This window comes from Rattus norvegicus, chromosome 1, assembly GCF_021556685.1.
Source record: "Rattus norvegicus strain SHRSP/BbbUtx chromosome 1, alternate assembly SHRSP_T2T, whole genome shotgun sequence".
Lineage (NCBI taxonomy): Eukaryota > Metazoa > Chordata > Mammalia > Rodentia > Muridae > Rattus > Rattus norvegicus.
Genome location: NC_141534.1, coordinates 255,115,025 through 255,137,517, shown reverse-complemented (window position 1 = coordinate 255,137,517; position 22,493 = coordinate 255,115,025). Strand labels below are relative to the sequence as shown.

Genomic DNA, 22,493 nt, shown 5'->3' with positions numbered 1-22,493 from the left:
CAGTTTTAGAAAAGTTTCCATGTGTTGCTGAGTAAATGAGAATTTTTATTCTTTGGTATTTGGTTGGAATATTCTTTAGCTACCAGTTAGGTCCATTTGATGTATGTTACCCCATAATTCTGAGCTTTCTCTTAAGCTTTTGTATAGATGACCTATCTGAGAAATTGAAGTATCAAATTCACGAACTACTGTAGAACTTATGTTAATCTGTGTCTTTAATTCCATGGGTACACTTTTTATGACATAGAGTTGCCCGAGTTTGATGCATGTATAGTTACTATTGTGATAAATCCTTAATAGCTTGATTAGAATGAAAGCTTGTCTTTATCTCTTTAGTTTAGTTTGAAGGCTATTTTGACAGATAGATATTAGGATGTTTTGTTTCCTGATCTGATTGGTTTGGAATTAATTTTTCCATCCTTTCACTTTAAGGTGGTGCCTATCTTTAAAGATAAGATAGATAGGTTTCTTATAGACAAGAGATAGATTTTGTTTTGTATTACATTCAGCTAGCTTGTTTTTGTTGTTTTTTAATATTTAAATGTGTTGACAGCAGTCAAGTTTTTTGGTCTCTTTCTGTGTATTCTTAGTCATACTCTGTATTTTATTATTTATAGTTTTGTTTGTTTACTCCTTTGCAGAACTTGCTCATACCCTACTGTCATCATATCTCCCCAGTTGTACCTTTAAAAGAGGTCTAGATTCCAGACATTTTTAACCACTTCCACCACTCAAATAATTTAAATACTTCATCCATCTCCTGCAGTCAGTTCCTGCCTGGTCCATTTGCTTCCTTTCAGTGATCACTTAGGCTGATCTTATCATGACTTCTCTCAGAAGCATTCAGTCCAACCAAAAACAAATCCAAGTCTAATGCCCTTAAAGTGGCCAATGGAGCTGCATACCAACTGGTTCCCTCAACTCTTCTGCTTCTGTCCTCCCATCGTCACATGGCTCTGCCCTGGTCTCCTTCCTGTTCTTAGAAACCTTATAGTGATGCTTACTTCCACTCCTTAAATCTTCATTTATTTTTCCTGTTGTCCCAAACCTTTCTTCCCTAAATCTATAGGAAATTGGATGTCCTCCTTACATATACCTCTACCTGTTTTGAGACAGAATTCCTCATTGGCCTGGAGCTACAATCAGTCTCTATGGAAAGGCCAGCAATACCCGGGTACTATGGTTGTCTTCACTGCCTCAGTGAAAATATGAGCCACAAACATGAACCCCACTCCTGGCATTTTATGTGGGTTTTGAGGATGAGATTTAGGTCCTCACTTTTGTAAGGCAAACACTGTACCAGCCAAGTCATACACCCAGCCCCTGTGTAATGCCTCGGTCCTATTTTATATTTGTCTTCATTGTATTTACCCCTAATATGAAACAATTTGCTATTTTTTAATCTTTCTGGAATGTAAACTATACCAGAACAAAGAAATTGTCCTATCTGCTACCTGCATCCCAGTATCTTTATTTATTTATTTATTTTTTTGGTTCTTTTTTTCAGAGCTGGGGACCGAACCCAGGGCCTTGAGCTTCCTAGGCAAGCGCTCTACCACTGAGCTAAATCCCCAACCCCCAGTATCTTTATTACTAGGTACATAGTAACCTTCATATGAGTGCTGAATGGAAGAAGTGAAGGAAGTGTGGTAAGTCTAGAGGTCTAGTCAGGCTTACTTCCTGTATGCTCAGGCAGGACTTCACTGTTATTGTGACTGTTTATCTTTCATAACTTATATTGTCTCACTTCCTTCAGAAATAACTATGTCAGAACTCCAATTGCTATATCATATTCTATTTTTTTAATCTTTTTAGATTTGTTTTCAGGTTACATGATCTCCCTAGGCAGATTTAGGACTAACGTAAGCAAGGCAGTATATTCATTGACCTATGCCATTTGTTGATGATGCCTGCATTGTCAGGACACTGAGAACTGGGTGCAGGCTGTAAGATTTAAAAAGAAACACACAGATTCGGGTCACTCATGTTTCAAGAAAATGAATGCCAAAGCTTTTACTGGGTACACAGAATATATACCCCAACCATTGAGTGGAAGCACAATGGGGAAATGAATTTACATTCTCAGCAGGGAAAATGAAACCAGGGCTTGAGGTCAAAAAGATCTAGCATTCAGGTGTTAGCACACCCTATGGCAGGACAGGAAGACCAGGATGTTCCTTCAGAGGAACAAAGGCTTTCACATTCATCAGCAAGGCTCAGCAGGGAGCAAACACTGACAGAGTCCAGCAGGGTCCAACAAGTCCCCCCCTTTTTTATTTTTTATTAAGCAGTGCCTGTCTCACACTTTGGGGTGCCAACCTCTTGTCCGTCTCTTACTAACTCAGCCAGTCTCAGAGCCCTCTGTCTTAGGTGAGGATTGGTCCCAAAGAGATGCCCATTTGGGCAGAGGGATTGTCTTCTGCCAAGGAGAACAACACCTGCTTAGTCACTGCCCAGGACTGGGAGTGCTGTTTGCGCATGTGAAAAGAAGCACAAGGCCAACTACTGTGCTGCCAGAGGGCCATAACACCAAGGGCCATAACACCAAGGGCCATAACACCAAGGGCCATAACACCAAGGGCCATAACACCAAGGGCCATAACACCAAGGGCCATAAGCTATTTCTGTAAAAGCACTGACTGCTGAATTGAATTTAGAATTCCCAATTGTCAGCAATTTCTCTTGTAAGTTTTTCCACTGTGCTTGCGTTAGCATCAGATTGGGAGAAGGCAATCCCAGACACTGCAGCCACAGTGGCTGTAGCAGCAATGGCTGCTACAATAGCAGCAAAGATGTCAAAGTCTCTCTCCCGAAGGACCAGCAGGCAACAGAACTATGTCTGATATCCACACAACCAGGGCAGAGTTCCCTGGTCCCCAGCAGCTTCATGTAGATGGCATTCCTGTGAAGAATAGTCAACACTATCTCCAGCATTAGCACCATTCAGGTAACACAAAGGTCCATCCATTGTTCCAAATGCTTAAATCTTCTTGAATACTCAAAACATTAACATTTTTGCTAAATGATTAATAAAAGTCCAAGCAATGGTGTTATAAATTAAATAGCTGTATCACTATACCAGCAATAATCAAACCCACTATCTTATAGTTTCTGTTTAAAGCTTGACTCACTTCTTCCAATATTTATAAGTTTGTTACAGAATATCAAGGTCCTCTAGTACTCACAAGCAAAGACTAGTATGTCAGATTTTGATACAGTAACAAAATTAGAAAGTGTACAATCAATATAACTTATATTAAATATTGTAGAAGATACAAAAGTAACTTTAACATGACCAATAGATAAAAGATTAGGAGTTTAAACACATGTACTAACATTTGTTCAAAAATCTAGATCCTGTATCAATTTTTCCCACTGTAAATGTAACTTCATACAAGACAATTGTGAATTTTTAAATGTCTCTGAAAATGTCCAGAACCAATCTTCCAAATGAAAACTGTTGTTCCCAATATTGGATTGACCAGTCTATGATTGAGTCAAAATAACTTGTCACATTAAAGGAAAGAGAAGAGTCATAACTTTTCTTTGATTTTCTGAAGGCAGTTTCCAGTCTCCATGTTCTCTGTCTCACAAGGTCTAAAAGCTTGAAGCAAGGCAGCTTGTCCAATCTGGGATGTAGGCAAGCAAAATGGGTCAGGAACATACGTCCAAAACAGCTTCCCAGTCATCATTGTCAGGGCACTTAGCAAGCCCACAGATCAACATCATTCTTTGTTCTAGCATCAGCATGTCTCTCCAGCCACTCTGGCAGCTAGCACACTCCTGCAGCATCCTGTGAAAAAAACACAAACATGCCCTCTTCCCAATATAAAATACCTGAACTGGATCATGCCATATGTCAATATGTGGATCCTTACATTTCACCTAGGCATAAGTATGTCTAGTTGTAGGGTGCCATAGACACTCAGAGAGTTCCTTGGCATCCAAATTTTAAAATTTAAAATAAGAAGAGCATTATTTAAATAATTGTATGACATTCAGGGATATAACTCCCCCTTTTTATTTTTTAAGATAATGTTTTAAAGTTTTATAATATTTTGTCCTTGAGAACTATGAAGAATCTCAATAATATGGGTAATATCTATTTGTCAAATGTTATAGGCTGTAACTCTCTTGGGTTAACTCTCAAATTGGGAAAGGAAATAAATGGGGCACACTGGGAACATTGACTGACTATTTGGGCCAGTTGTTCTTTAGCTACTCTATTGTAAAACCTTAAAAAATTAGCATTAAAATGAAATTTTCTATGCATCTGTGAAGCTTATCATACGCAGTATTACTCATTAACATATAACAACATGGAGACCCAGTATAAGGATCAACCAACTCATTGCCTTGTGCTAAGGGGTTGGGTGACATGGAATGTTCTCTTATATGGCCCACAAAAATAGGTCCCTGATGCTGTCATAGCAAAGTCTGTACTTGTAATAAGCAGGCACAAATGGACAAAACAGGAGCAACAAAGGCAGCGATCTCAAGGGGTGAAACAATCTGAGACACATACACACTATCAGTGTACATGTTACAAGGTTCTTCGGGAAACATAACCAAAGCTACTTGTAAAGTTTTCAATTCTGCTAGCTGTGCAGAAAAATTAGGAATTTTTATAGCCTCTACCTTTCCTTCAGACACTACCATAGTACATCCATTGGAGGAACCATCAGTAAATACTAAACGAGCCTTGTCTAAAGGGGAATTAACAATAATTTGTGGAAAAATTCCTGGATGCATTTTTAAAAATTGACAAATCTTACTGTCAGGATAATGGTTATCAAACTGGCTAGCAACAGTGTACATTAAAATAGCCCAATCTGTAAACCCCTGGGCCAAACATTGTAGCTGTTCTTTGGTATAGGGAATGATAATAAGATCTGGTTCCTTGCCAAGGTCTGTAAGCTAATTTTTTGAACTTTGAACGCTAATTGGGCAATGGCCTAAGGATAAGTCATCACTATTTTTGCAGGTGAAGCTTGTCCATCTTGTCAAAAAAGTCCAGTAGGGGAATGAGCAGATAATGGACAATATAAATCTGTGGATACTTATGCCTCAAAGGCTTTAGGGCAGAGGCTACATATACCTGACACATAGTAGGACTATTGACCATTCCCTGAGGTAACATAACTCAATGATAGCAATGAGAAGGCTCCTGAAACTTTATGGAAGGAATGCTAAAAGCAACTCTCTCACAATCCTTAGAATCTAGTAGAATTGTAAAGAAACAATCCTTTAAATCAATAACTAACATATGTCAATTTTTTGGTATAGGAGAAGGAGACCAGGCTGAGTAGGTCCCATAGTGTTGTATATTGTTTTATTAATTTTCCCTTAAATCTTGTAATAATTTCCACTTTCCAGAATTTTCATCACAAAAAAATGGGTGTATTCCAAGGGGAAGTTGAAGGAACAATGACCAGCTTGTAACTGTTTCTGTGCTAAGCTGCCTCCAATTTTTCCTAGGACAGGGGACACTGTGAAATCTACACCTGATCATTTAACTTTTAGGTTATGGGCAAAGGTTTAACCCTAAGGTAGCTCATTGACAGTAACCCTTAGGATAAATTTCCCAAGCCTGTTTTATCATGAGTATGTTTAATTATCTTTAGCTCTTTACTTACATTATAATGTTTACCTTGTAAATTTTTGTCCAGTCCTCTTCCTGGGACGAAGCCTTTTTTTCATCCTGTTTTATACAGGCAGAGTTGTCCGTACAGTCCCCATATTATTGAGTATAACTCATCCCCACAAGTTGGTAGGTATTTATTTTAAAAGGCTAAAACCATCCCTTATGTTCTTCCTCATCTCTCCATATAAGAATCTTGTTGCTTTTTTGAGGAGCCGTAGCTGTCCCCACTCCTTGTAAAGTATGTAATGACTTTTAGTTGTTTCTCTTGTTAAAGCAATTGTAACCAGAAGGTCTCAGAAGGTGTCAATAGTCAAAAGTAAATCTAGAAATATCAAATATTGTCTCTAGCTATTACTATTTTGATGCTATAAAGAATGAGATTGTCTAATTGTCCCTATGTGAAGCCCAAAAGCTGCCTGGTATATAAATCTATTGTGACACTGCCCTCAATAATTGGTCCAGGCAATCCAATCTGAGTTCTTAAATGGCCTATAAAGGAACAGTATACTCCTTTTAAATCAGGTGTATTAGCATAAATAATTGTAAAATTCGATGGTTAGCAGTATCTAAAAAAAGGAAAAATTTTAATTAATTGCAAACCATAAGCTACACATTGGCTGTCAGTATATGAATTGAAAGCTTGATTTTTCAACATTTTAAAAACAGTACCTACAGCATGTAATTCAGTAATCTGTGTTGAAGCAGGGGGAAACTCAAGAGAATAAACATGGTCCAATTACATGTGTTGCCTTCTCATTAGATAACAATTAAATTGCTGTTTGGAATAAGGTATGTTTCATCAGGTTCTTTTTCAAAATACTTCCATGACTCAATCTTACAATTTTGTATATCTAGCTTCCTTTACCTTCTGCAAAGCTATTCAGTCCCTCCTCAGTTAATTGTCTAGGGGAATAGAATTTGCATCCCCCTTGGGGATACCAAACAAAGGTTTAAGTCCTCCTGTGGTGAACTTAAGGTGAGGTCTTACCCAATTAACATATCTTAGAACCTTTCAAAATAATTTAAAGTAAACTATCTTTTCTTACTTGAATTTTCTGTGTCACAATTTATTTAGGATATAACTGATGTCTCAAATATTATAAAGGATATTGCCTTTGACTCTTTTCTGGAGCAATAACTACTCCCCAAATGTTAAAACTTGTTGTATAAGAGCAAAGGCTTGCAGTAAACTCCTTTGGAGGAATCAGTTAATAAATTTCTATATAAAGAAACAGCATGAAAACAATCTTTTAAATCTATAATAATTATTCATGTATTTTTTGAAATAGCAGTTGGAGTAAGCAAAAAGGCTGTAATGCTCTTATAAGTTCCACAGCTTCATCAACTCTTTGTAAATCTTGTAACAATCTCCACCTGTTTGTTTGTTTTTTTTTTACAAATATGTGTGAGTTAGAAATATTCAAGTTTTCCTTGTAACACACCACAACATTGGAAAGCAAAACTCAACCTCCAACAAACAAGCTATTCTCAAAAATCCAGTCTCTTTGAAACCCAAAGTCCATTCCTCATGCTATAAAGTTTGACTGCCAATTCTTGCATATGAATGCATGATGGTGCAGGCTCTAATACATCAACAAAGAGTTTACATAAAAATATTATCTCAATGTAAACCTGTTTCCCTGGGTTGACTCATGCCACTTGTTGTCTAGAATGACTCCAGTTTTAAGCAAACTTTCAGTTACCAGTGTTACGAATTTTTAACCATACCCAATAATTTAAAAGTCAGTAATCTAGAGCTGGAGCCCGAGCCTCACTGATCCCGGCCCACAGCTCCCTGCCCCCAAACCCCGTGGGAGAGAGAGCTCACCACCCAGACAGGTGGGCACTCCTGAGACTGCAGACCAGGAGAGACCACCAATACTGCCCACCCTTGCCCACATCCCTGTCCCAAGAAGAAACTGTATAGGGCTTCTGGGAACAGGAAGATGGGGCAGTCAAGCAGCAGATCCCCTGCATTCCAGACACCGCCCAGATCTGAAGGGACCCGGTCAACAGCTCACTGCACCCAAATCCCATGGGAGGGAAAGCTAAACATTCAGAGAGGCAGACACACCTGGGAAGCCAGAAGGGACTACACTCTGCCCACATTTCTGATTCCAGAGGAAAACACCTAACCCCATCTGGGACCCCTGTGCACAGGGGACCAGGGGAAAAGGCGGGTCAGGCCCTTCCGGTTGCCGCCCTCACAGAGAGCTCAAACTCAGGCCCCAGGGAGCAACTTCAGCCCCAGGACCAGAGGTAAGACCAACTTTTCTGCCCCAAGTGACCTGCCTGGTAGACTCAGGACAAACGCCCACAGGAACAGCTGAAGACCAGTAGACAGGAAAGACAACACGCCTGAAAGCAGATCACTCTGTTCCCATAACTGGCTGAAAGAAAACAGGAAAACAGGTCTACAGCACTCCTGACACACAGGCCTATAGGACAGTCTAGCCACTGTCAGAAATAGCAGAACAAGGTAACACCAGAGACAACCTGATGGTGAGAGGCAAGCGCAGGAACCCAAGCAACAGAAACCAAGACTACATGGCATCATCAGACTCAATTCTCCCAACAAAGCAAACACTGAATGACCAAACACACCAGAAAAGCCAGATCAGGATTGAAAATCACATTTGATCATGATGATGGAGGACTTCAAGAAAGACATAAAGAACTCCCTTAGAGAAATGCAGGAAAACGTAAATAAACAAGTAGAAGCCTATAGAGAGGAATCACAAAAATCCCTGAAAGAATTCCAGGAAAACACAACCAAACAGGTGAAGGAATTAAAAATGGAAATAGAAGCAATAAAGAAATCACAAAGGGAGACAACCCTGGATATAGAAAACCAAAGGAAGAGACAAGGAGCCGTAGATACAAGCATCACCAACAGAATGCAAGAGATAGAAGAGAGAATCTCAGGAGCAGAAGATTCCATAGAAATCGTCGACGCAACTGTCAAAGATAATGGAAAATGGAAAAAGCTACTGGTCCAAAACATACAGGAAATCCAGGACACAATGAGAAGATCTAACCTAAGGATAATAGGTATAGAAGAGAGTGAAGACTCCCAGCTCAAAGGACCAGTAAATATCGTCAACAAAATCATAGAAGAAAACTTCCCTAACCTAAAGAAGGAGATGCCCATAAACATACAAGAAGTTTACAGAACTCCAAATAAATTGGACCAGAAAAGAAACTCCTCCCGTCACATAATAGTCAAAACACCAACTATACAAAACAAAGAAAGAATATTAAAAGCAATAGGGAAAAATGTCAAGTAACATATAAAGGCAAACCTATCAGAATTACACCAGACTTCTCACCAGAGACTATGAAAGCCAGAAGAGCCTGGACAGATGTCATACAGACCCTAAGAGAACACAAATGCCAGCCCAAGTTACTGTATCCAGCAAAACTCTCACTTAACATAGATGGAGAAATCAAGATATTCCACGACAAAACCAAATTTACACAATATCTTCCTACAAATCCAGCCCTACAAAGGATAATAAATGGTAAAGCCGAACATAAGGAGGCAAGCTACACCCTAGAAAAAGCAAGAAACTAATCATCTTGGCAACAAAGCAAAGAGAAGAAAAGCACACAAGCATAATCTCACATCGAAATACGAATAAAACAGGAAGCAACAATCACTATTCCTTAATATCTCTCAACATCAATGGACTCAATTCCCCAATAAAAAGACATAGATTAACAAACTGGATATGCAATGAGGACCCTGCATTCTGCTGCTTACAAGAAACACACCTCAGAGACAAAGACAGACACTACCTCAGAGTGAAAGGCTGGAAAACAGCTTTCCAAGCAAATGGTCTGAAGAAGCAAGCTGGAGTAGCCATTCTGATATCGAATAAAATCGATTTTCAACCAAAAGTCATCAAGAACAATAAGGAAGGACACTTCATATTCATCAAAGGAAAAATCCACCAAGATGAACTCTCAATCCTAAATATCTATGCTCCAAATACAAGGGCACCTGCGTACATAAAAGAAACCTTATTTAAAGTTTAAGCACACATTGGACCTCACACAGTAAAACTAGGAGATTTCAACACCCCACTGTCATCAATGGACAGATCATGGAAGCAGAAATTAAACAGAGACGTAGACAGATTAAGAGAAGTCATGAACCAAATGGACTTAACAGATAGTTATAAAACATTCTATCCTAAAACAAAAGGATATACCTTCTTCTCACCACCTCATGGTACTTTCTCCAAAATTGACCATATAATTGGTCATAAAACAGGCCTCAACAGATACAGAAAAATAGAAATAATACCATGTGTCCTATCAGACCACCACGGACTAGAGCTGGTCTTCAATAACAATAAGGGAAGAATGCCAACATATACATGGAAGTTGAACAATGCTCTACTCAATGATGACCTGGTCAAGGAAGAAATAAAGAAATTAAAGACTTCTTAGAATTTAATGAAAATGAAGGTACAGCATACCCAAAGTTATGGGACAAAATGAAATCTGTGCTAAGAGGAAAACTCATAGCTCTGAGTGCCTGCAGAAAGAAACAGGAGCGAGCATATATCAGCAGCTTGACAGCACACCTAAAAGCTCTAGAACAAAAAGAAACAAATACACCCAGGAGGAGTAGAAAGCAGGAAATAATCAAACTCAGAGCTGAAATCAACCAAATAGAAACAAAAAGGACTATACAAAGAATCAACAGAACCAAAAGCTGGTTCTTTGAAAAAATCAACAAGATACATAAATCCTTAGCCAGACTAACCAGAGGACACAGAGAGTGTGTCCAAATTAACAAAATCAGAAATGAAAAGGGAGACATAACTACAGATTCAGAGGAAATTCAAAAAATCATCAGATCTTACTATAAAAGCCTATATTCAACGAAACTAGAAAATCTGGAGGAAATGGACAATTTCCTAGACGGATACCAGGTACTGAGGTTAAATCAGGAACAGAAAAACCATTTAAACAACCCAATAACTCCTAAAGAAATAGAAGCAGTCATTTAAGGTCTTCCAACCAAAAAGAGCCCAGGTCCAGACGGGTTTAGTGCAGAATTCTATCAGACCTTCATAGAAGACCTCATAATAATACTATCCAAACTATTCCACAAAATTGAAACATATGGAGTGCTGCCGAAATCCTTCAATGAAACCACAATTACTCTTATACCTAAACCACACAAAGAACCAACAAAGAAAGGAACGTCAGACCAATTTCCCTTATGAATATTGACGCAAAGATACTCAATAAAATTCTTGCAAACCTAATCAAAGAGCACATCAAAACAATCATCCACCATGTTCAAGTAGGCTTCATCCCAGGCATACAGGGATGGTTTAATATATGAAAAACCATCAACAAAATCCACTATATAAACAAACTGAAAGATAAAAACCACATGGTCATTTCATTAGATGCTGAGAAAGTATTTGACAAAATTCAACACCCCTTCATGATAAAAGTCCTGGAAAGAATAGGAATTTAAGGCCCATACCTAAACATAGTAAAAACCTTATACAGCAAATCAGTAGCTAATATTAAACTAAATGGAGAGAAATTTGAAGCAATACCACTAAAATCAGGGACTAGACAAGGCTGCCCACTGTCTCCCTACTTATTCAATATAGATCTTGAAATTCTAGCCAGAGCAATCAGACAACAAAAGGAGATCAAAGGGATTCAGATTGGAAAAAAACAAGTCAAAAGATCACCTTTTGCAGATGATATGATAGTATATTTAAGTGATCCCAAAAGTTCCACCAGAGAACTTCTAAACCTGATAAACACCTTCAGCAATGTTGCTGGGTAAACAATTAACTCAAATAAATCAGTAGCCTTCCTCTACACAAAAGAGAAACAAGCCGAGAAAGAAATTAGGGAAATAACACCCTTCATAATAGTCCCAAATAATATAAAATACCTTGGCCTGACTTTAACCAAGCAAGTGAAAGATCTGTATGATAAGAACTTCAAGCCTCTGAAGAAAGAAATTGAAGAAGATCTCAGAAGATGGAAAGACCTCCCATGCTCATGGATTGGAAGGATTAATATAGTAAAAATGGCCATTTTACCAAAAGCGATATACAGATTCAATGCAATCCCCATCAAAAACACCAATCCAATTCTTCAGAGAGTTATATAGAACAATTGGCAAATTCATCTGGAATAACAAAAAACACAGGATAGCTTAAACTATCCTCAAAAATAAAAGGACTTCAGGGGGAATCACTATCCCTGAACTCAAGCAGTATTACAGAGCAATAGTGATAAAAACTGCATGGTATTGGTACAGACACAGGCAGATAGACCAGTGGAATAGAATTGAAGACCCAGAAATGAACCCACACACCTATGGTCACTTGATTTTTGACAAAGGAGTCGAATCCATCCAATGGAAAAAAGATAGCATTTTCAGCAAATGGTGCTGGTTCAACTGGAGGTCAACATGTAGAAGAATGCAAATTGATCTATGCTTATCACCCTGTACAAAGCTTAAGTCCAAGTGGATCAAGAACCTCCACATCAAACCAGATACACTCAAACTAATAGAAGAAAAAGTGGGGAAGAATCTTGAACACATGGGCACAGGAGAAAATTTCCTGAACAAAACACCAATGGCTTATTGACAAATGGGATCTCATAAAACTGCAAAGCTTCTGTAAGGCAAAGGACACTGTGGTTAGGACAAAACAACAACCAACAAATTGGGAAAAGATCTTTATCAATCCTACAACTGATAGAGGCCTTATATCCAAAATATACAAAGAACTCAATAGTTAGACTGCAGGGAGACAAATAACCCTATTAAAAAATGGGTTCAGAGCTAAACAAAGAATTCATAGTTGAGGAATGCCGAATGGCTGAGAAACACCTAAAGAAATGTTCAACATCTTTAGTCATAAGGGAAATGCAAATCAAAACAACCCTGAGATTTCACCTCACACCAGTGAGAATGGCTAAGATCAAAAACTCAGGTGACAGCAAATGCTGGCGAGGATGTAGAGAAAAAGGAACACTCCTCCATTTTTGGTGGGATTGCAGACTGGTACAACCATTCTGGAAATCAGTCTTGAGGTTCCTCAGAAAATTGGATATTGAACTACCTGAGGACCCAGCTATACCTCTCTTACGTATAACAAAGAGATGCCCCAACAAATAACAAAGACACATGCTCCACTATGGTCATAGCAGCCTTATTTATAATAGCCAGTAACTGGAAAGAGCCCAGATGCCCTTCAACAGAGGAATGGATACAGAAAATGTGGTGATCTACACAATGGAATATTACTTAGCTATCAAAACAGTGACTTTATGTAGTTCATAGGCAAATGGATGGAACTGGAAAATATCATCCTGAGTGAGGTAACCCAATCACAGAAAAATATACATGGTATGCCCTCATTGATAACTGGATATTAGCCTAAATGTTCGAATTACTCTAGATGCACAGAACACATGAAACTCAAGAAGGATGACCAAAATTCGAATGCTTCACTCCTTCTTTAAAAGGGGAACAAGAATACCCTTCGGAGGAAATAGGGAGGCAAAGTTTAGAACAGAGGCAGAAGGAACATCCATTCAGAGCCTGCCCCACATGTGGCCCATACATATACAGCCACCAAACTAGATAAGATGGATGAAGGAAAGAAGTGCAGGCTGACAGGAACTGAATGTAGATCTCTCCTGAGAGACACACCCAGGATACAGCAAATACATAGACGAATGCCATCATTAAACCACTGAACTGAGAAAGGGACCCCCATTGAAGGAATCAAAGAAAGGACTGAAAGAACTTCAAAGGGCTTGAGACCCCATATGAACAACAATGCCAACCAACCAGAGTTTCCAGGGACTAAGCCACTACCCAAAGACTATACATGGATTCACCCTGGGCTCCAGCCTCTTAGGTAGCAATGAATAGCCTAGTAAGAGCACCAGTGGAAGGGGAAGCCCTTGGACCTGCCAAGACTGAACCCCCAGTGAATGCGATTGTTGGGGGGAGGGCGGTAATGGTGGGAGGATGGGGAGGGGAACACCCATATAGAAGGGGAGAGGGAGAGGTTAGGGGGATGTTGGCCAGGAAACCAGGAAAGGGAATAACAATTGAAATGTAAATAAGAAGTACCCAAGTTAATAAAGATGAAAAAAAATATCTATTATATACTATTACAAGAAACAATGCTTTGGACAGGAGCAGAGTAGAGCTGTTAGGGAATGGGGCACACAGGAAGGATGTGTTTTAATTCAATGGGAAATGTATTTTGTTTCTATTTTTTGTTCTTTATTGAACTTACGACCTAAATAAAATATCTTGCCGATATCTAAAAAAAAAAAAAGTCAGTAATCTATAACCAAGACATGTAGAGCATATTATACATTTAAAACCAATCAGAAACAAAAAATGAAGTGACTTCACGTATCTTTAATGTTTAAACCAATCACCATTTTTACTTTTCTAGCTGTAATTTTAAGAGAAGTACCTTGTCACCTGTTGAATCCAATAATCATAGTCAAAGATTTTTTCTAAGAGAAACAGCCATTAGCTCCATTACCATAGAAGCTGTGAAACTGCTGGCCCCTTTAAGATCTGCTCATGCAAACATTCAGCACCCTGGTGGGGCTTCTCCAACTGACCTAGGCTCCAAACTAGAGATGGAGGGCAAAGGCCAATTGAAACTGCTCTTTATTTATTTGTTCCTTTTTTGAAATGAGTTAAAACTAAATCATGGGGTGAATCAACCAGCATTTAAAGTTTTAACCATTTTTTTCTTTTAAACATGAAACACAAAACATTCAAGCAACAAGAAGCAAAAACCACAGACATGGACTGACAGACATGGACAGCTTGGTGCACCAAGGACAGACAATAAACATAAAGGGAAAGAACTAAATGGTGTCCCACACCAAAGGGACCCAGATATCCTTCCTAAAGGACCCAGAACCAGAAATAAGCACTTCTCCTATAGGACCAGCAAGGAGGCTCCTACCCTCCTTCTGTCCCTAGGAGAGTTCCAAAAAAGCTTAAACTCATTTTCCTTCTCTTTCTCCAAAGCATCTGCGGAGAGTCTGGGAGGACTGTTTTTCTGAAACCCATTCTCTCTCATGTCTAGGGTGTAAACTATCTCTAGTCAGGGTCCAAAGACTAAACGCATAAAAGAACACATACACGAAAACACTTTACCATTATTACATTGTCCCTTTTTAGAAGGGTTACTCACCACTGGCCCAATGCTTTGTACATGCTTTCAATTCCTACGGTCTCCTTCTGTATCCTGCTAAGTGAGGCCTTTCTTGGCTCATTTTCCCCCAATATGTCCCTCCTTCTTTGCCGGCGGCTTCCTGGGACAATCTCATCATGTACTCCTCTCTACCCGATCTCGGTGGGACCTCCATTTGACAATGCCTGCATCGTCAGGACACTGAGAACCGGGTGCTGGCCTGTGAGATTTAAAAAGAAACACACAGATTCGGGTCACTCATGTTTCAAGAAAATGAATGCCAAAACTTTTTCCTGGCACACAGAATATATACCCCAACCACTGAGTAGAAGCACAATGGAGAAACCAATTTACATTCTCAGCAGGGAAACTGAAACTAGGGCTTGAGGTCAAAGGATCTAGAGTTCAGGTGTTAGCACACCCTATAGCCTATGGAGGGAATAGGTAGGCCCGGATGTTCCTTCACATGCATCAGCAAGGCTCAGCAGGGAGCAAACACTGACAAGAGTCCAGGAGGGTCCAACAGTTTGTGTTCATTTTTTTCCTTGTTGCAACAGAACACCAACAAAAGCAACTTAAATGCTGGAAAGAGTGGGGTCAGTGCATAAAGTGCTTGCCACCCAAGCCTGCTGACATGAGTTCAGTCCTCAGACCCCTCAAGTTGTTGTCCTTCCTCCACACTATGGCATGAGCATGCCCAAAGACATACATGCACATACACATATCATACACACAGATAATATTAAGTTCTCTAAAGTTTTTAAAGCAACACTAGGAAAGAAAGATCTATTTTGGATTACATTTCAAGAATACAAATCCATTGTGAGAGGAAGGCACAGTAACAGGACTGTGATTCGAGAAGCAATAGCAATCAATGTTGGTACTCTTAGGACCCCAGCACATGGATCAGTGCCCCCGACATTTAACCCAGTCCTGCTCCTCCACAGGCATGTTCATGGGGTTGTCTCCAAAGTGACTGCCAATCAAAATGAGCTATCACACTGTTCTATCATGTTTCCGACGCTGAACATCCAAAACTGCGTCCTAGCTACAAAACAAAAGATAGTGTAGCTAGTCTAGGTTTGTTTCTTCAGAGTACATTGTAAAAATATTAATTATCCAGTTTGTCAAATAATTAAAGCAGGAGATAATAAATTTGTGAAACTTGGATTTAATTCATATTCCTTCAGTGCAGATATTGGTGTTGGGGAAGTGTCCATGGATGTGACTGGGGAAATGTTGCACTCCTCCTGACTGCATTTCTGATTCTCATCTCTAGAAGCTGAGAACACAACTGACTCACCTGGGGCTACGCAGTGTGAGAACTCATACTGAAGCCCAGCTCCCTTAGGCATGTATTGCACAGTGTTACTTGGTTCAGCTTGTAATAACAGAATTTAACTGAAGGGCTTTAGTAATAGAGAATTTGTTAAATGAAGCCATAGTATGTTCATGTAATAGAATGCTAATGTAATTTTAAAAGATAGGAAGATATCATGTACAATTCGACATGACAATGTTTAGGAATGGGAGTAGTCATAGAGTGTAGAATGTTCTGCTTGCATGTGTGTTTAAGATCACCGAAATACAAACGCTGGCAACATTCATTGTATAAAAAGGGAGAAATGAGGTCACAAAGATAGAGGGAGAAGAGTTACTTCTCACCGTACTCTCTTTGCCTTTTGATTCTTGAGCCATGTGAATTTATTAGTTCTTTGCAAACTAAAATTAAATGGGGATTTGGAAACACCAAAACGATGTTTCTTTCTTCTACACCAGGATGCCATGTGACTTTATTGCTACCACATCATTTTGTTTTGCTTCCTCTGAAGGATAGGATCTTTTCCATTGCCTCCAGTGCTTCTCCCACCCTCCATCCCGAGCTGCTGATTCTTGTGCTAGTACAGTGTGTTCTGGCAGCACACAGTCTGGCAGGAACGCCATGTCGGGAAGAGGGGAGGCCAAGGAGTGTCAAGCATTTTAAATGCAAGGTGGGGGTCCTGAGACGAGGCCCAGCCTCTCGTGCCTGTCCATCTTGCTCTTACCTTGCAGTTTAGTTTTCTCATCTGGAAAGGTCTGAAGAACAGACCCTCATCTGGGGAGGTTCTAAGGATTGGAAAAACCACACATGAAGAAAAAGTGCTTATCAAGCACAGTGGGTTCCATGTGCCCAGAGGAGAGGGGTTATTTGTGAAAATTATTTGAAGTGTCTGACAGCGCAACCATACAGTAGCATTGTTGAGGAATCTCTGGTTGTAACACCATTCACTATAAGGAAGCACAAAGTGCCAATGTCATCAGGCTGTGAACTCCACCCTTAGTGCACAGAGGCATTATGGGATAGCTGAAAGGCAGACACATCTAATGCCAGCAGTGGCCTCTGGGTTTCAGTGGACTCCCTTCGCCAAGGGCCTTCCTGAGAGCAGGGAGACTATGGTACCTGCTAACATCAGCCTTTTGAATGGTGGTGGACTAGGTGTAGAAGTAGAGTTTTTCTTTAGAAGTACACGAAGGAAACTTAGAAGTGAGCTCTATAACGAGCCAACAATTTCATCTCAGGGTCTGCAATGCCTGGAGATAAGAAGGTCCTTGAAGTCATATAATTCTTCCAGTTCTAAGATAGAAATACTACAACTATAAAAAGAAATACAGGGCATCAACTGTATACCCTTACCATCATTAAACTCAGAGCGTAAATTTGTTGGGGGGGGGGGACTTCCAAGAGCTCTCCAGGATCACCCACTTGCTACTCAAAAGCCATGACTATTCTCCCAACCACCAAACTGCAGTGTGCTCACCCCAGCACAGCATGGCTGTCTTCACTCTGTGACCCAAGGACCCACCTGCTAACTGAGAAGAAATCAACAGCAGGTAAAGCAGTGTGGTATCAGCAGTGAGATGGCTACATTTTAACTGAGTGGAAACGGATGCTCCTGCTCTTAGCTTAATAAACTCAGTGAGGTTTAGTCTCCACCTTTCCTTAACTATCAGTGGGAGGATGTTCTGTCTATATGGTGTGTATCCACAACCAGCACCTGGTCAGTGAAGCCCGGTGTCTTAGTCTACACAGGTTGCCCCTACGTCTGGCACTCTCACTTAGGTTCCATTATTTCTGCCAGGGTGGAAGTAGTTGTCTGAGATTGGTCAGACATGCTTCACAGAGTGCCCAGCTCGGCCATGGTGAGCCACTCTTGCAGTTAGGACTGCACCCCAATGGCTAGGAATGATCTTATGCTTTAACACACCGTTCTGGGCTATACGTGTGTGTTTTGTGAGAGTGGGCAACCCAGATCATGGACCCGTGCTAATCCCGTTGTAGGGTTACTTCACAGTGGTGAGGTGTGCGCCTGGTATTGTGGCACCATATTATTCCTGTCATTGACACTTCCACCAGCGATTGATTTTCCAGCCTGAGTTATAGGTGGTATTTAGGGTGGAGAAGTCAAGGCCAGCCGAGGGCGACCCAAGGGGAGTATCACACTCCCTGGTTGTCTCAGCCTCCTCACAATGGAGGTGGTGGTAATGGACTGAGACCTGCTTGGTAGCTGAATCTACCTGTGCCTTGATAAAATCAGTTAACTTTCTAAGCACCCATGGACCAAAGGAGATGAGCAGCAGGAGTCCTATAAAGGGACCCAGGATACTGAGTAGAAGAATGGTGAGCAGAGGAGAGGCAGAAAGCCAATTTTTATACCAGGCTTCACTCTTTTCTCTTTCTCTTTGTCTCTTTTGTAAACTTTCTCTAACTTTTTGTAGGCTGTTTACTACTAATCCTGTCTTATCAGCATAAAAGCAACACTCCTTGAGGGCTGCACAGAGCCCTCCCTGTTGGAGAAAGAGAAGATCTAATCCCCTTCTATTTTGTAGAACAACCTCAGCCAAGGAAGCAACTGAGTCTTTAAGATAGGTTATTCCTTGTTATAGCTCACTAATGTCCCTGTCTATGGCAGCACTGAGCTGATGATAACTCTGTTGGGAGGTGATCAGGGAGGCAACCCCAGTTCCTGTCCCCACAGCTGACAGGCCTAGGAGTACTGCAAGAGTCACGGCAGTGATGGGTTCTCTGTACGCATGGAGGTGCCTCTTTCCCAGAACTGCAGGAACTCAAGATTGGGCCAGGGAACTCGTGCAGCGGTGGTGGAGTTGGCAGACACCACATCTCTGGTGCCATTAAGAATCACCCAGGTATAGTTGAAGATCTGGTGAGGCGATATAGCAAGGGCAGACGTGATGATGCTTCCAGGGATCCAGATGAAGGGGAACATGGTCAGCATGATCTGTAATTAAGCATAGTTAGACTTTTCCTCAGGGTTGTCCCCTGGGTGGGTTAAAGGCCTTAACAAGGCGCTCGGGTAGCCAACAGGCGCCCCCAGTCTTTGAATCATAAATGCAGGCTGATCTATATCCCCAAATGAGGACCGGATCAGGGCCATATCATTGGGATGTTAATGGGTCCTTCCATAGGACTGGTGCATAATCATAAGAAGTGTGGGAGTGCCACAAGCCATTTGCAGCAGTCTTTCCATCCTTGTCCATGACAAGGTAGTTAAGGACAAAGAGTGCATGATTTATTAAATTTTTGTGATTACCGGGGAGGGGGAATAATATTCTCCCATTTGACTGTAATTTATGGATCATAGTTTTAAGGGTTTGGTGAGCTCTTTCAACTATACCCTGTCCCTGAGGATTATAAGGAATGCCCATGACATGTTTAATTCCCAGTTGGGAGCAAAAGTCTTTAAAATTAGAACTAGTATATCCAGGCCCATTATCTGTTTTAACAATCTTAGGTTGAGGTAAAACTGTGAGGCAAGCCAGAACATGACTTATAACATGTTTGGTGGCCTCCCCTGTCTGCAGGGATGCATAGATAAAGCCGCTAAGGGTATAAATGGTGACATGAATATATTTTAATTTACCAAAGGAAGGAAGATGGGTGACATCCATTTGCCAGAGCTCTCCAGGGACCAATCCACGGGGTTTGACCCACAGATGAGGGTCAGGTAGTAGGGTCATGCAGCCTTTGTAATTAGGGATTATTTGGCGAGCCTGTTCACCGGTGATCTTATATTTAATCCTAAGGGCTTGTGCATTAAGGTGATGTAAGTCGTGTGCTTTTTGGGTAAGTGTAAGGGGCATAGAGAAGGCCCCCTGGGCCACAGCCACGAGCAGGTGAGGTGATCAACGGCATCATTACCATCAACCAAGGGGCCTGGCAATCCGGTATGTGCTCAGATGTGTCCCACAAAGAAGGGGCAAGAACGCCTCTGAATATTCTTTTGTAAGGTGGCAAACAGGGGGAGAGCATTGGTGGTAGGCCGAATATAGGGCACTGTTTCTAACCGGGGGATAGAAAAGGCAAGATATGAGCTATCTGTATATAGGTTAAAGGGTGCATCAGGCAGCGCACTAAATACTGCGAGGATAGCTTGAATCTCTACCAGTTGAGCAGAATCTAAAGGAATAGAGAACTGCTGTATTTGACCATCAATGGAAAATGTGGCTTGTCCACTAGAGGAGCCGCTGTAAAGACAAGGTGGACTCCCGACATAGGGTGATCACATGTTACCCTTAGAAAACTGTATCAACTTATCTGAGGGGTAATGATTATCTATCTTACCCTGAAAGGCAATGCAGCTAATTGACCATTTGTCTACATGTTGACTGAGCCAAGAGACCTGGGAGGGGCTATAGGGTAAGATTAAAGCATCAGAGTCCTTTCCAAAGAGCTTATGGGACTGTTCTCTTCCAAGACGTATGATTTGTGCCACCAGCAAGGGATAGGTGGGAAGGACCCTAGTTGAGGAGGCAGATAAATGTATCCAGTAAAGAGGATATTACTGCCAAAAAACTGCTGTTGGGGAAAAGGAGGTAGGAAGGACATCATTGGAAAATGTCAAGAATACCAGTGAAAACTCACAAAGAGGAACTTCCTGTTTCTCAAGGTTGTTTAACTTTATGGTCCGCTAGTTCCTGGGAGAAGCTTCCTGCTTCTCAAAATTGTTCTCTAAGATTTTAATCTAACTTTATGGTCAGCTAATTCCTGGGAGAGAGTTGTCAAACTGGCTGTTGTAAATTACCCATTCTATAGCCTAGGAGAAACTTCCTGGAACTTACAATTCCAGGGCCTAAGCAGTTTTTTTTTCTTCTACTCTGAACCTTTGTCTAGTGGGGGGAGGCAACCTTAAAACTTCTACCTTTCATTCCCCACTTCTTCTAGTGGCTAGTTCTAATCATAGAACTAAATTAAAACATGATATTGCTGACGTAACATCAAAATCTGAACAGCACTTACTCTTTCTCTAATGAAGATAACTAGTTTATTTAATACACATGGTCTTATAACCAGAAACAGAAGCAAAATTAAGATGGGTCCCATAAGGGAAGATATCAGAGTAGTCATCCAAGGAGATCTACTAAACCAGCTCTCAGACCATCCCTGATGGTCTCTGTCTCTCTGTCTTTTTTTTTTTTTTTTTGGTCTTTTTTTTTTTTTTCGGAGCTGGGGACCGAACCCAGGGCCTTGTGCTTCCTAGGCAAGCGCTCTACCACTGAGCTAAATCCCCAGCCCCTCTGTCTCTCTGTCTTTTGTCTAACCTTTTCTTAAGTTTACTCATGGAGTCTTTACTTACTCCTGAATGGTCTACATAGAAGCAACATTCTTCTTTTAGTGTAGCACACAGACCTCCTTCTTTAAGGAATATCAGGTTTAATTAATCTTCTTTTATTCTGAAGAACTATCTCTGAGAGGGGGGTTAGGGATTCTTGGAGGTCAGCTAAAAAGTCTTTTTTACTCTTTCTATATCTAAGTCAATGACAATTCTGAATTCTCCATAAGCCTTGTGTTGCAGGGCAACAGCAGATGTCCTTGTAGCTGCCCTTGCGGCACCTTAAGATAGCCCTAAGTAATTCTCAACTCTCTTTTGTGTCTTACTAAGTCTTTAGCATTAGGATTCCAATCTGGACACTATCTGAACCTACACACAAAGGTCATGACTACCTTTTAGAGCTTCTAAACTTATACAGGTTGTGATCCCTGAGGCACAGTCCCAAGAAATGTTAGTAGTACTAACATATGCAATGTTACATCATTTGCAATAGAAATCAAGCCTATCCCCACACCTGTCCCGATGGAACCCAGGGCAAACCTGAAATTCTTGTTTCTAAAGCACACTCAAGTGAGCATTATAGATTTCCTGTAACAACCACTAACAAACATCCCAAGTGGGATGGTGAGAAAACAAGAAGAGAGTCCAGAAAATAGAGGTCCGCCGAAGAGGGCAAAAGCATTCAGTCACACAGAAAGACAATCAAAAGATTAACAGACAAAAAAAAAAAATGCGCACAAAAACAAAAAACAAGCGGCCACCACAAGACTGCCACAAAACCGAACCGATTCAGATGGGAGCTTCCATGAGCTCACCAAAGACTAATGAAGGGGAGTGGGTTCCACATCACTCCTCCTTCCCAACCAGAATCTTCCCATTGTCAAAGTCACGAGTAACACAAAACAAAGACCTAAAACACACAGACAAAGACCACTCTGGAAATACAGACGGCCAGAAAGGCGGGTCTTTTCTCCAATCCATGAGAATCACCAAATCCTCACCGGCACC

The 22,493-nt window shown here is 40.7% G+C and overlaps 1 protein-coding gene across 22 annotated transcripts in view; it reads left to right on the top strand.

Moving 5' to 3' along the window:
* Hpse2 (heparanase 2 (inactive)) overlaps window positions 1–22,493 on the top strand; it is a 705,780-nt gene that overhangs the window by 509,318 nt on the left and 173,969 nt on the right.